This window comes from Euprymna scolopes, chromosome 38, assembly GCF_053919585.1.
Source record: "Euprymna scolopes isolate OS-2025 chromosome 38, ASM5391958v1, whole genome shotgun sequence".
Classification (NCBI taxonomy): domain Eukaryota; kingdom Metazoa; phylum Mollusca; class Cephalopoda; order Sepiida; family Sepiolidae; genus Euprymna; species Euprymna scolopes.
In genome coordinates, this window is record NC_136519.1 from 72,044,002 (window position 1) to 72,059,601 (window position 15,600).

Genomic DNA, 15,600 nt, shown 5'->3' on the forward strand with positions numbered 1-15,600 from the left:
CATAGTTTGAAATTGCGTACACATTAGTATGTAATGCATAGTTTGAAATTGCGTACAAATTAGTATGTAATGCATAGTTTGAAATTGCGTACCAATTAGTATGTAATGATTAGTTTGAAATTGCGTACCAATTAGTATGTAATGCATAGTGTGAAATAGCGTGCCAATTAGTATGTAATGCATAGTTTGAAATAGCGTACCAATTAGTATGTAATGCATAGTTTTAAATTGCGTACCAATTAGTATGTAATGCATAGTTTTAAATTGTGTACCAATTAGTATGTAATGCATAGTTTGAAATTGCGTACCAATTAGTATGTAATGCATAGTTTGAAATTGCGTACCAATTAGTATGTAATGCATAGTTTGAAATTGCGTACAAATTAATATGTAATGCATAGTTTGAAATTGCGTACCAATTAGTATGTAATGCATAGTGTGAAATTGCGTACCAATTAGTATGTAATGCATAGTTTGAAATTGCGTACACATTAGTATGTAATGCATAGTTTGAAATTGCGTACCAATTAGTATGTAATGCAAAGTGTGAAATAGCGTACCAATAAGTATGTAATTCACAGTTTGAAATTGCGTACCAATTAGTATGTAATGCATAGTTTGAAATTGCGTACCAATTAGTATGTAATGCATAGTTTGAAATTGCGTACCAATTAGTATGTAATGCATAGTTTGAAATTGCGTACAAATTAGTATTTTATGCATAGTTTGAAATTGCGTACAATTAGTATGTAATGCATAGTTTGTAATTGCGTACCAATTAGTATGTAATGCATAGTTTGAAATTGCGTACCAATTAGTATGTAATGCATAGTTTGAAATTGCGTACCAATTAGTATGTAATGCATAGTTTGAAATTGCGTACCAATTAGTATGTAATGCATAGTTTGAAATTGCGTACCAATTAGTATGTAATGCATAGTTTGAAATTGCGTACCAATTAGCAAGTAATGCATAGTTTGAAATTGCGTACAAATTAGTATGTAATGCATAGTTTGAAATAGCGTACCAATTAGTATGTAATGCATAGTTTGAAATTGCGTACCAATTAGTATGTAATGCATAGTTTGAAATTGCGTACTAATTAGTATGTAATGCATAGTTTGAAATTGCGTACCAATTAGTATGTAATGCATAGTTTGAAATTGCGTACCAATTAGTATGTAATGCATAGTTTGAACTTGCGTACCAATTAGTATGTAATGCATAGTTTGAAATTGCGTACCAATTAGTATGTAATGCATAGTTTGAAATTGCGTACAAATTAATATGTAATGCATAGTTTGAAATTGCGTACCAATTAGTATGTAATGCATAGTTTGAAATTGCGTACCAATTAGTATGTAATGCATAGTTTGAAATTTCGTACACATTAATATGTAATGCATAGTTTGAAATTGCGTACCAATTAGTATGTAATGCATGGTTGTAAATAGCGTACCAATTAGTATGTAATGCATAGTTTGAAATTGCGTACCAATTCGTATGTAATGCATAGTTTGAAATTGCGTACCAATTAGTATGTAATGCATAGTTTTAAATTGCGTACCAATTAGTATGTAATGCATAGTTTGAAATTGCGTACCAATTAGTATGTAATGCATAGTTTGAAATTGCGTACCAATTAGTATGTAATGCATAGTTTGAAATTGCGTACCAATTAGTATGTAATGCATAGTGTGAAATTGCGTACCAATTAGTATGTAATGCATAGTTTGAAATAGCGTACCAATTAGTATGTAATGCATAGTTTGAAATTGCGTACCAATTAGTATGTAATGCATAGTTTTAAATTGCGTACCAATTAGTATGTAATGCATAGTTTGAAATTGCGTACCAATTAGTATGTAATGCATAGTTCGAAATTGCGTACCAATTAGTATGTAATGCATAGTTTGAAATTGCGTACCAATTAGTATGTAATGCATAGTTTGAAATTGCGTACCAATTAGTATGTAATGCATAGTTTGAAATTGCGTACCAATTAGTATGTAATGCATAGTTTGAAATTGCGTACCAATTAGTATGTAATGCATAGTTTGAAATTGCGTACCAATTAGTATGTAATGCATAGTTTGAAATTGCGTACCAATAAGTATGTAATTCATAGTTTGAAATTGCGTACCAATTAGTATGTAATGCATAGTTTGAAATTGCGTACCAATTAGTATGTAATGCATAGTTTGAAATTGCGTACCAATTTGTATGTAATTCATAGTTTGAAATTGCGTACAAATTAGTATGTAATGCATAGTTTGAAATTGCGTACCAATTAGTATGTAATGCATAGTTTGAAATTGCGTACCAATTAGTATGTAATGCATAGTTTGAAATTGCGTACCAATTAGTATGTAATGCATAGTTTGAAATTGCGTACCAATTAGTATGTAATGCATAGTTTGAAATTGCGTACCAATTAGTATGTAATGCATAGTTTGAAATTGCGTACCAATTAGTATGTAATGCATAGTTTGAAATTGCGTACCAATTAGTATGTAATGCATAGTTTGAAATTGCGTACCAATTAGTATGTAATGCATAGTTTGAAATTGCGTACCAATTAGTATGTAATGCATAGTTTGAAATAGCGTACCAATTAGTATGTAATGCATAGTTTGAAATTGCGTACCAATTAGTATGTAATGCATAGTTTGAAATTGCGTACCAATTAGTATGTAATGCATAGTTTGAAATAGCGTACCAATTAGTATGTAATGCATAGTTTGAAATTGCGTACCAATTAGTATGTAATGCATAGTTTGAAATTGCGTACCAATTAGTATGTAATGCATAGTTTGAAATTGCGTACCAATTATTATGTAATGCATAGTTTGAAATGTCGTACACATTAGTATGTAATGCATAGTTTGAAATTGCGTACCAATTAGTATGTAATGCATGGTTGTAAATAGCGTACCAATTAGTATGTAATGCATAGTTTGAAATTGCGTACCAATTAGTATGTAATGCATAGTTTGAAATTGCGTACCAATTAGTATGTAATGCATAGTTTTAAATTGCGTACCAATTAGTATGTAATGCATAGTTTGAAATTGCGTACCAATTAGTATGTAATGCATAGTTTGAAATTGCGTACCAATTAGTATGTAATGCATAGTTAGAAATTGCGTACCAATTAGTATGTAATGCATAGTGTGAAATTGCGTACCAATTAGTATGTAATGCATAGTTTGAAATAGCGTACCAATTAGTATGTAATGCATAGTTTGAAATTGCGTACCAATTAGTATGTAATGCATAGTTTTAAATTGCGTACCAATTAGTATGTAATGCATAGTTCGAAATTGCGTACCAATTAGTATGTAATGCATAGTTTTAAATTGCGTACCAATTAATATGTAATGCATAGTTTGAAATTGCGTACCAATTAGTATGTAATGCATAGTTTGAAATTGCGTACCAATTAGTATGTAATGCATAGTTTGAAATTGCGTACCAATTAGTATGTAATGCATAGTTTGAAATTGCGTACCAATTAGTATGTAATGCATAGTGTGAAATAGCGTACCAATAAGTATGTAATTCATAGTTTGAAATTGCGTACCAATTAGTATGTAATGCATAGTTTGAAATTGCGTACCAATTAGTATGTAATGCATAGTGTGAAATTGCGTACCAATTAGTATGTAATTCATAGTTTGAAATTGCGTACAAATTAGTATGTAATGCATAGTTTGAAATTGCGTACCAATTAGTATGTAATGCATAGTTTGAAATTGCGTACCAATTAGTATGTAATGCATAGTTTGAAATTGCGTACCAATTAGTATGTAATGCATAGTTTGAAATTGCGTACCAATTAGTATGTAATGCATAGTTTGAAATTGCGTACCAATTAGTATGTAATGCATAGTTGTAAATTGCGTACCAATTAGTATGTAATGCATAGTTTGAAATTGCGTACCAATTAGTATGTAATGCATAGTTTGAAATTGCGTACCAATTAGTATGTAATGCATAGTTTGAAATAGCGTACCAATTAGTATGTAATGCATAGTTTGAAATTGCGTACCAATTAGTATGTAATGCATAGTTTGAAATTGCGTACCAATTAGTATGTAATGCATAGTTTGAAATTGCGTACCAATTATTATGTAATGCATAGTTTGAAATTGCGTACACATTAGTATGTAATGCATAGTTTGAAATTGCGTACCAATTAGTATGTAATGCATAGTTTGAAATTGCGTACACATTAGTATGTAATGCATAGTTTGAAATTGCGTACCAATTAGTATGCAATGCATAGTTTGAAATTGCGTACCAATTAGTATGTAATTCATAGTTTGAAATTGCGTACTAATTAGTATGTAATGCATAGTTTGAAATTGCGTACCAAGTAGTATGTAATGCATAGTTTGAAATTGCGTACGAATTAGTATGTAATGCATAGTTTGAAATTGCGTACCAATTAGTATGTAATGCATAGTGTGAAATTGCGTACCAATTAGTATGTAATGCATAGTTTGAAATTGCGTACCAATTAGTATGTAATGCATAGTTTGAAATTGCGTACCAATTAGTATGTAATGCATAGTTTGAAATTGCGTACCAATTAGTATGTAATGCATGGTTTGAAATAGCGTACCAATTAGTATGTAATGCATAGTTTGAAATTGCGTACCACTTAGTATGTAATGCATAGTTTGAAATTGCGTACCAATGAGTATGTAATGCATAGTGTGAAGTAGCGTACCAATTATTATGTAATGCATAGTTTGAAATTGCGTACCAATTTGTATGTAATGCATAGTTTTAAATTGCGTACCAATTAGTATGTAATGCATAGTTTGAAATTGCGTACCAATTAGTATGTAATGCATAGTGTGTAATTGCGTACCAATTAGTATGTAATGCATAGTGTGAAGTAGCGTACCAATTATTATGTAATGCATAGTTTGAAATTGCGTACCAATTAGTATGTAATGCATGGTTTGAAATAGCGTACCAATTAGTATGTAATGCATAGTTTGAAATTGCGTACCAATTAGTATGTAATGCATATTGTGAAATTGCGTACCAATGAGTATGTAATGCATAGTTTGAAATTGCGTACCAATTAGTATGTAATGCATAGTTTGAAATTGCGTACCAATTAGTATGTAATGCATAGTTTGAAATTGCGTACCAATTAGTATGTAATGCATAGTTTGAAATTGCGTACCAATTAGTATGTAATGCATAGTTTGAAATTGCGTACCAATTAGTATGTAATACATAGTTTAAAATTGCGTACCGATTAGTATGTAATGCATAGTTTTAAATAGCGTACCAATTAGTATGTAATGCATAGTGTGAAATAGCGTAACAATTAGTATGTAATGCATAGTTTGAAATTGCGTACCAATTAGTATGTAATGCATAGTTTGAAATAGCGTACCAATTAGTATGTAATGCATAGTTTGAAATTGCGTACCAATTAGTATGTAATGCATAGTTTGAAATTGCGTACCAATTAGTATGTAATGCATAGTTTGAAATTGCGTACCAATTAGTATGTAATACATAGTTTAAAATTGCGTACCGATTAGTATGTAATGCATAGTTTTAAATAGCGTACCAATTAGTATGTAATGCATAGTTTGAAATTGCGTACCAATTAGTATGTAATGCATAGTTTGAAATTGCGTACCAATTAGTATGTAATGCATAGTTTGAAATTGCGTACCAATTAGTATGTAATGCATGGTTTGAAATAGCGTACCAATTAGTATGTAATGCATAGTTTGAAATTGCGTACCAATTAGTATGTAATGCATAGTTTGAAATTGCGTACCAATTAGTATGTAATGCATAGTTTGAAATTGCGTACCAATTAGTATGTAATGCATAGTTTGAAATTGCGTACCAATTAGTATGTAATGCATAGTTTGAAATTGCGTACCAATTAGTATGTAATGCATAGTTTGAAATTGCGTACCGATTAGTATGTAATGCATAGTTTTAAATAGCGTACCAATTAGTATGTAATGCATAGTGTGAAATAGCGTACCAATTAGTATGTAATGCATAGTTTGAAATTGCGTACCAATTAGTATGTAATGCATAGTTTGAAATTGCGTACCAATTAGTATGTAATGCATAGTTTGAAATTGCGTACCAATTAGTATGTAATGCATAGTTTGAAATTGCGTACCAATTAGTATGTAATGCATAGTTTGAAATTGCGTACCAATTAGTATGTAATGCATAGTTTGAAATAGCGTACCAATTAGTATGTAATGCATAGTTTTAAATTTCGTACCAATTAGTATGTAATGCATAGTTTGAAATAGCGTAACAATTAGTATGTAATGCATAGTTTGAAATTGCGTACCAATTAGTATGTAATGCATAGTTTGAAATTGCGTACCAATTAGTATGTACTACATAGTTTGAAATTGCGTACCAATTAGTATGTAATGCATAGTGTGAAATAGCGTACCAATTAGTATGTAATGCATAGTTTGAAATTGCGTACCGATTAGTATGTAATGCATAGTTTTAAATAGCGTACCAATTAGTATGTAATGCATAGTTTCAAATTGCGTACCAATTAGTATGTAATGCATAGTTTGAAATTGCGTAACAATTAGTATGTAATGCATAGTTTGAAATTGCGTACCAATTAGTATGTAATGCATAGTTTGAAATTGCGTACCAATTAGTATGTACTACATAGTTTCAAATTGCGTACCAATTAGTATGTAATGCATAGTGTGAAATAGCGTACCAATTAGTATGTAATGCATAGTTTGAAATTGCGTACCAATTAGTATGTAATGCATAGTTTGAAATTGCGTACCAATTAGTATGTAATGCATAGTTTGAAATTGCGTACCAATTAGTATGTAATGCATAGTTTGAAATTGCGTACCAATTAGTATGTAATGCATAGTTTGAAATTGCGTACCAATTAGTATGTAATGCATAGTTTGAAATTGCGTACCAATTAGTATGTAATGCATAGTTTGAAATTGCGTACCAATTAGTATGTAATGCATAGTTTGAAATTGCGTACCAATTAGTATGTAATGCATAGTTTGAAATTGCGTACCAATTAGTATGTAATGCATAGTTTGAAATTGCGTACCAATTAGTATGTAATGCATAGTTTGAAATTGCGTACCAATTAGTATGTAATGCATAGTTTGAAATTGCGTACCAATTAGTATGTACTACATAGTTTCAAATTGCGTACCAATTAGTATGTAATGCATAGTGTGAAATAGCGTACCAATTAGTATGTAATGCATAGTTTGAAATTGCGTACCGATTAGTATGTAATGCATAGTTTTAAATAGCGTACCAATTAGTATGTAATGCATAGTTTGAAATTGCGTACCAATTAGTATGTAATGCATAGTTTGAAATTGCGTACCAATTAGTATGTACTACATAGTTTGAAATTGCGTACCAATTAGTATGTAATGCATAGTGTGAAATAGCGTACCAATTAGTATTTAATGCATAGTTTGAAATTGCGTACCAATTAGTATGTAATGCATAGTTTTAAATTGCGTACCAATTAGTATGTAATGCATAGTTTGAAATTGCGTACCAATTAGTATGTAATGCATAGTGTGAAATAGCGTACCAATTAGTATGTAATGCATAGTTTTAAATTGCGTACCAATTAGTATGTAATGCATAGTTTGAAATTGCGTTCCAATTAGTATGTAATGCATAGTTTGAAATTGCGTACCAATTAATATGTAATGCATAGTTTGAAATTGCGTACCAATTAGTATGTAATGCATAGTTTGAAATAGCGTACCAATTAGTATGTAATGCATAGTTTAAATTGCGTACCAATTAGTATGCAATGCATAGTTTTAAATTGCGTACCAATTAGTATGTAATGCATAGTTTGAAATTGCGTACCAATTAGTATGTAATGCATAGTTTGAAATAGCGTACCAATTAGTATGTAATGCATAGTTTGAAATTGCGTACCAATTAGTATGTAATGCATAGTTGTAAATAGCGTACCAATTAGTATGTAATGCATAGTTTGAAATTGCGTACCAATTAGTATGTAATGCATAGTTTGAAATTGCGTACCAATTAGTATGTAATGCATAGTTTGAACTTGCGTACCAATTAGTATGTAATGCATAGTTTGAAATTGCGTACCAATTAGTATGTAATGCATAGTGTGAAATTGCGTACCAATTAGTATGTAATGCATAGTTTGAAATTGCGTACCAATTGGTATGTAATGCATAGTTTGAAATAGCGTACCAATTAGTATGTAATGCATAGTTTGAAATTGCGTACCAATTAGTATGTAATGCATAGTTTGAAATTGCGTACCAATTAGTATGTAATGCATAGTGTGAAATTGCGTACCAATTAGTATGTAATGCATAGTTTGAAATAGCGTTCCAATTAGTATGTAATGCATAGTTTGAAATTGCGTACCAATTAGTATGTAATGCATAGTTTGAAATTGCGTACCAATTAGTATGTAATGCATAGTTTGAAATTGCGTACCAATTAGTATGTAATGCATAGTTTGAAATTGCGTACCAATTTGTATGTAATGCATAGTTTGAAATTGCGTACCAATTAGTATGTAATGCAAAGTTGAAAATTGCGTACCAATTAGTATGTAATGCATAGTTTGAAATTGCGTACCAATTAGTATATAAGGCATAGTTTGAAATAGCGTACTAATTAGTATGTAATGCATAGTGTGAAATTGCGTACCAATTAATATGTAATGCATAGTTTGAAATTGCGTAGCAATTAGTATGTAAGGCATAGTGTGAAATAGCGTACCAATTAGTATGTAATGCATAGTTTAAATAGCGTACCAATTAGTATGTAATGCATAGTTTGAAATTGCGTACCAATTAGTATGTAATGTCTAGTTTGAAATAGCGAACCAATTAGTATGTAATGCATAGTTTGAAATTGCGTACCAATTATTATGTAATGCATAGTTCGAAATTGCGTACACATTTGTATGTAATGCATAGTTTGAAATTGCGTACCAATTAGTATGTAATGCATAGTTTGAAATTGCGTACCAATTAGTATGTAATGCATAGTTTGAAATTGCGTACCAATTAGTATGAAATGCATAGTTTGAAATTGCGTACCAATTAGTATGTAATGCATAGTGTGAAATAGCGTACCAATTAGTATGTAATGCATAGTTTGAAATAGCGTACCAATTAGTATTTAATGCATAGTTTGAAATAGCGTACCAATTAGTATGTAATGCATAGTGTGAAATTGCGTACCAATTAGTATGTAATGCATAGTTTGAAATTGCGTACCAATTAGTATGTAATGCATAGTGTGAAATTGCGTACCAATTAGTATGTAATGCATAGTTTGAAATTGCGTACCAATTAGTATGTAATGCATAGTGTGAAATTGCGTACCAATTAGTATGTAATGCATAGTTTGAAATTGCGTACCAATTAGTATGTAATGCATAATTTGAAATTGCGTACCAATTAGTATGTAATGCATAGTTTGAAATTGCGTACCAATTAGTATGTAATGCATAGTGTGAAATTGCGTACCAATTAGTATGTAATGCATAGTTTGAAATTGCGTACCAATTAGTATGTAATGCATAGTGTGAAATTCCGTACCAATTAGTATGTAATGCATAGTTTGAAATAGCGTACCAATTAGTATGTAATGCATAGTTTGAAATTGCGTACCAATTAGTATGTAATGCATAGTTTGAAATTGCGTACCAATTAGTATGTAATGCATAGTTTGAAATTGCGTACCAATTAGTATGTAATGCATAGTTTGAAATTGCGTACCAATTAGTATGTAATGCATAGTTTGAAATTGCGTACCAATTAGTATGTAATGCATAGTTTGAAATTGCGTACCAATTAGTATGTAATGCATAGTTTGAAATTGCGTACCAATTAGTATGTAATGCATAGTTTGAAATTGCGTCCCAATTTGTATGTAATGCATAGTTTGAAATTGCGTACCAATTAGTATGCAATGCATAGTTTGAAATTGCGTACCAATTAGTATGTAATGCATAGTTTGAAACTGCGTACCAATTAGTATGTAATGCATAGTTTGAAATTGCGTACCAATTAGTATGTAATGCATAGTTTGAAATTGCGTACCAATTAGATGTAATGCATAGTTTGAAATTGCGTACCAATTAGTATGTAATGCATAATTTGAAATTGCGTACCAATTAGTATGTAATGCATAGTTTGAAATTGCGTACCAATTAGTATGTAATGCATAGTGTGAAATTGCGTACCAATTAGTATGTAATGCATAGTTTGAAATTGCGTACCAATTAGTATGTAATGCATAGTGTGAAATTCCGTACCAATTAGTATGTAATGCATAGTTTGAAATAGCGTACCAATTAGTATGTAATGCATAGTTTGAAATTGCGTACCAATTAGTATGTAATGCATAGTTTGAAATTGCGTACCAATTAGTATGTAATGCATAGTTTGAAATTGCGTACCAATTAGTATGTAATGCATAGTTTGAAATTGCGTACCAATTAGTATGTAATGCATAGTTTGAAATTGCGTACCAATTAGTATGTAATGCATAGTTTGAAATTGCGTACCAATTAGTATGTAATGCATAGTTTGAAATTGCGTACCAATTAGTATGTAATGCATAGTTTGAAATTGCGTCCCAATTTGTATGTAATGCATAGTTTGAAATTGCGTACCAATTAGTATGCAATGCATAGTTTGAAATTGCGTACCAATTAGTATGTAATGCATAGTTTGAAACTGCGTACCAATTAGTATGTAATGCATAGTTTGAAATTGCGTACCAATTAGTATGTAATGCATAGTTTGAAATTGCGTACCAATTAGATGTAATGCATGGTTTAAAATAGCGTTACTGTAGCGTGTAGTAAATAGTATTCCACTTGGTCTGTCGCACTTAAGTTTCAAATAGTACGTTAACTAGTCTTTCATACTTAGTTTGAAATTTCATGTTATTATATTACGAATTTGTTTCTCTGAGATCCATCTAGTTTACTTTGTCAGGAATTGGTCTAGCATCTTGGGAATCGCTTTCGCTCTCTCGCTCTTGATATATATATATATATATATATATATATATATATATATATATATATATATATATATATATATAGCTTAGAGCCTTAGAGGAAAAGAGCGAGCTCAATTCTATGAGAGGAGACTTATCTGGACTTTATATATATTGGTGGATAAAGATTGGTTCATTTATTCAAGGGTAGAGAAGATGCACCCCCACTATGTTACCTAGCATCTTCTCTACTCTTTTGATGAGAAGCATTAGGCTTCGAAATGCCTTGGCATAAAGAGTCCCTTCTATCCCCCAACTAATCGATTGTATTCCCTTATTGAATAAATTAACCGATCTATATCCACCAATATATAGTTCTGTGACTTCATTTCCCACTCCTATTATTTTCATATATATATATATATATATATATATATATATATATATATATATATATATATATATATATATATATATATATATGACGTGTTTGGTGTTAGAATGTCGTAAGCGAAAAAAGTTGAAATCTTGAGATTTTTGTCGCAAAACACGTAAAATATCAAGGAGAAACGGTCCACAACAAATCATTGCTGAATTCAAAGTATTTATGTGAAAATAAGTGTTTGAATATTTGATATACATCCGTTGAAATGTGTTAAGACAATAGATTTTCTTTAAACTCTCTACCTGGTTATGTTCTACTTGTTTTGATTTATCCTGACTTGCAAATCAACGAGCACCAACATCATTGTCGAACATCAAAAAGATGTAATTTTATAAGCCTCTTCGAATATGACTAGAAGAAAGAGAACAAGAACGGTTGACTAGTGGGGGGAAAAGAAACAGCGAAACGAAAGGGAAATAGTGGGGAAGAATATGTCAGTAGTTCTTCAGAATGCTTTGCAGGAAAACGCAGGCTTAGAGGAGCATGTTCTTGCTAGAAAAATGTTTCGTAAAAATAGGTGGCTCAAAAAAGATTGCTGTAATGGCAGCTCGAAAAAGGTTCAAAGGATTCTGGAAAATAGAAAATTACAACGACCTCCATATGTTTTATAAATAATCTTGCTATATTTTGACGTTGTGCTAGAATGATATTATAAGATTATCTTTGTATTTAAATAGTTAATAAATTACTTCCATTACACGATTATTAAACCGCATGTAAAGGCTCAAAGAAGTATCATTATGCTCCAAAACATTTAACCTTTTTTTTTTGTAAGAAATATCAAGTGATGCCTTTTCCACTGAACGCGACAATTTAGTCCGGTAAAAAACAGGCAGAAGTTATACCCGTTAACTTAGAATGAGGGCCTTATACAAAATTTATGGTGATTTTTTTTTTATTAAATACTTATCCCTGTTAATCCTTAATAAACCCTAAATCGGAATCGAACAGATACCGTAATATTTAATTCGTTGCACTTTATCATAACAAAGTTTCGTACAACATTTCGACCAGATCTGGCCAGTGGTTTCCCAGAAAAGTTAAACAGACAGATATACAAGGCGAAATATAATATAATATACATATATACTCTCCTTATAGCTATATATACAAGTGTTTACTAGCAAATGACAAACTTAAAAAAAAAGATTTCAATAGTATATTAATAAAAAAGCACTAACATTCTTGCTGTCGCAAATTGCAACCTGCGCCTCCTCATCATTGAAGCCTTGCACATTCGAGAAAAAAAACCTTGCATCAAACAAGCTCGATTCGTGGAAGAATATATATATATATATATATATATATATATATATATATATATATATAAATAAATAAATAAAAATTAGTTTTCTTAATTTAATTCTGGGACTTTCACGTGCATATCTAAACTGACCTAATTATTAACGCTAACTTTCGCGCTTTTTGTCTGGGTCAGTTTGACCTTGCTTTTAAAATTTAAACTTTCACCGCTTTTCGTTTTTTTTTTTAACCTTAATTTTTTTGATTCATCCAGCCTTGACAGACGTGTTTTAAATTTTATCTCCAGTGCTTTTCTTTTAATGATTTGGAATTCATTCCATTTGCGCTTTTTTCCAAGGAATTCTGCCTTTTGGATTATTTTGGACCATTTGGAATTTACCCATTGGATTGAAATTTTAAATTCGACCGTTTTGGATTTACCATTTTTGGATTTTTACCCTTCACCGAACTATCCATTCATGTGAAATCTTTTTATCATTTTTCTTTTGCCTCCTGTTCCCCTTACCTCACCTTTTTTTTTAACCAAGTAAGATCTGTGACTTACTTGTAGTTTCATTAAATACTTTTATATGCAAAATCCGATCCTGCATTTTGCTAATTCCTGCCCTCTGATGAGAAGGAGAGTATTTCTTCGAAACTTCGCGGATTAAGGACTATCCACTTATCTTGTGCTTCCTTTTTTAAAATTAAATATGTTTTTAACTCTTTTTCAAGATGTCTTTTAACATGTTTTATTAATCATTTTTTCACACATATATATATATATATATATATAATAGGACAACAAGAGTATGAAATGAAGACACAAAACTATATATATAGGTAGATATAGAATGGATCATTTATTGAATAATGGAATATAGGCAACATTTGGGGGATAGAAGGGACTCTTTATGCCAGGGCATTTCGAAGCCTATTGCTTCTCATCAGAAGAATAGATAAGGTGCTAGGTAGCTTGGGGGAAATGCGGCGTCTAGCGTAAGGTTCATTAGGGATGAAAAAGATTAAGAGGAATTATAGAATGTTGGGGAAAGCTTTATTGAATTCTAAATAAATAAGGAGAATATATATATATATATATATATATATATATATATATATATATATATATATATAGCAAAAATGGTAATTAATGAAAACATGAAGACAGTGCTCAATACTATTGCAGCGCAAATATATATTTTTATTACCGTTTTATCTGTTTAGTTACACATGTTTCGGTTACCGATTCGTATCAATGATCCAGTAACTTCATCAGACTTTACAGAAAACCTGGATCGTTGAGACGATTCGGTAACCGAAACATGTTTAACTAAGCAGATAAAACGGTATTTCTTTGGTCTACACAAAGACTGTTGCCATACTTTCATAACTGTTGTTCGTAATATTTGAAAGTTGTGTTTAGACTGTGCTCTGTCAAGTACAGAAAACACCTCGACACTATGAGTATTGGCAGAAGACTATTTTTCAATAAATGTTCCCCTGTCTTCAACTGTATGGTTTATTTAAAAGGAAATGGAAAAAACTAGTTGTTAAAACTAGAAAAGAAAAGGACAAGATATTCTAGTAAAAAGTACTTTTTAAAATTCAATTTATAACATTATATAATCAATTCTTAATGCTGCAATATTTTAAGTTATAAATTTATTATATTTTTTCTGTGATATCTTGTCTTTTCCTTTTCCAGTTTTAACAACTAGCCCTTTACTTTTCTATGTTTAAGCTTAACCATATTACTTTTCATGCTCGCATTTTTCTATTATAATACTATAACATGTTTGAATGGTTAATTTGGTGAAAGCAAAATTATGTTCTCAAATTCTTCACTAACGCATTGTTTTAATTATAAAGGAGAACTTTACAGGGATATTCGAATACATATCGCATAGAGAGATCAAGTGTTATCACCAAGATGGAGGCCCCTTTAGTTCTGATCGCTTAAACTAAAGTAAAATGAAACAGTAAAAGAAAAAGGATCAAAGTTGCTATTTTATTATTAGCAAACGATATTAATACGTGGAAACATTCTGTGTATATAAAAAAGGAGTACTCCCAAAACTTTGAGCTGACGCGCTATAAGTTTTTTTTTTTCAATTTTTACTCCAACCTGCCCTCCCCGTCATTTGGCAAACAAGCCCACCATCAAACTAGCTCGGACGGATATATCCTCTCCTTCCGAGTTAATAGGATGGAGGGTTTGTAACACTGACTTAGTGAAAAATTTCAGAACATAATATTCCTAATTATAATTGACCAATTAATTATGTTATGATATAGATTTCTTGTGGTATCTTGGTCTTACTGGATTCCAAAACAAGAAGTCATCATATATATATATATATATCTATATATATATATATATATATATATATATATATATATATATATATATATATAGTATTATTTCCACAACTAAACAACATCGCAGCCCACAAAAGCCATGACAGCCAACGAACCGGAAGTCCAAGACCAGAGTTTCGCTCGATTTGTTGGATGTCATGGCTCTTGTGGGCTGCGACGTTGTTTGTGTGTGGAAATAATTATATATAATCTCCCACATTCTGAAAATTATACATACACACACACACACACATATATATATGTGTGTGTATGTATATATATATATATATATATATATATATATATATATTTATTGTTCGACTGAATATTCCAAAAAACAATTTAAAAAATCTTTATTCCGCGGAGTTTCAAAGAATGCTATTCTTATTATTCTTCTCATCAGAGGGCATTAAGAAGTCAGCAAATTATATTTGGTGCAATGCTAGAATTTGCTATTTAAGGCAGGAATTGAAACCGCAATTTATTGTAGTAATAATTTCCAAATAAAAAAA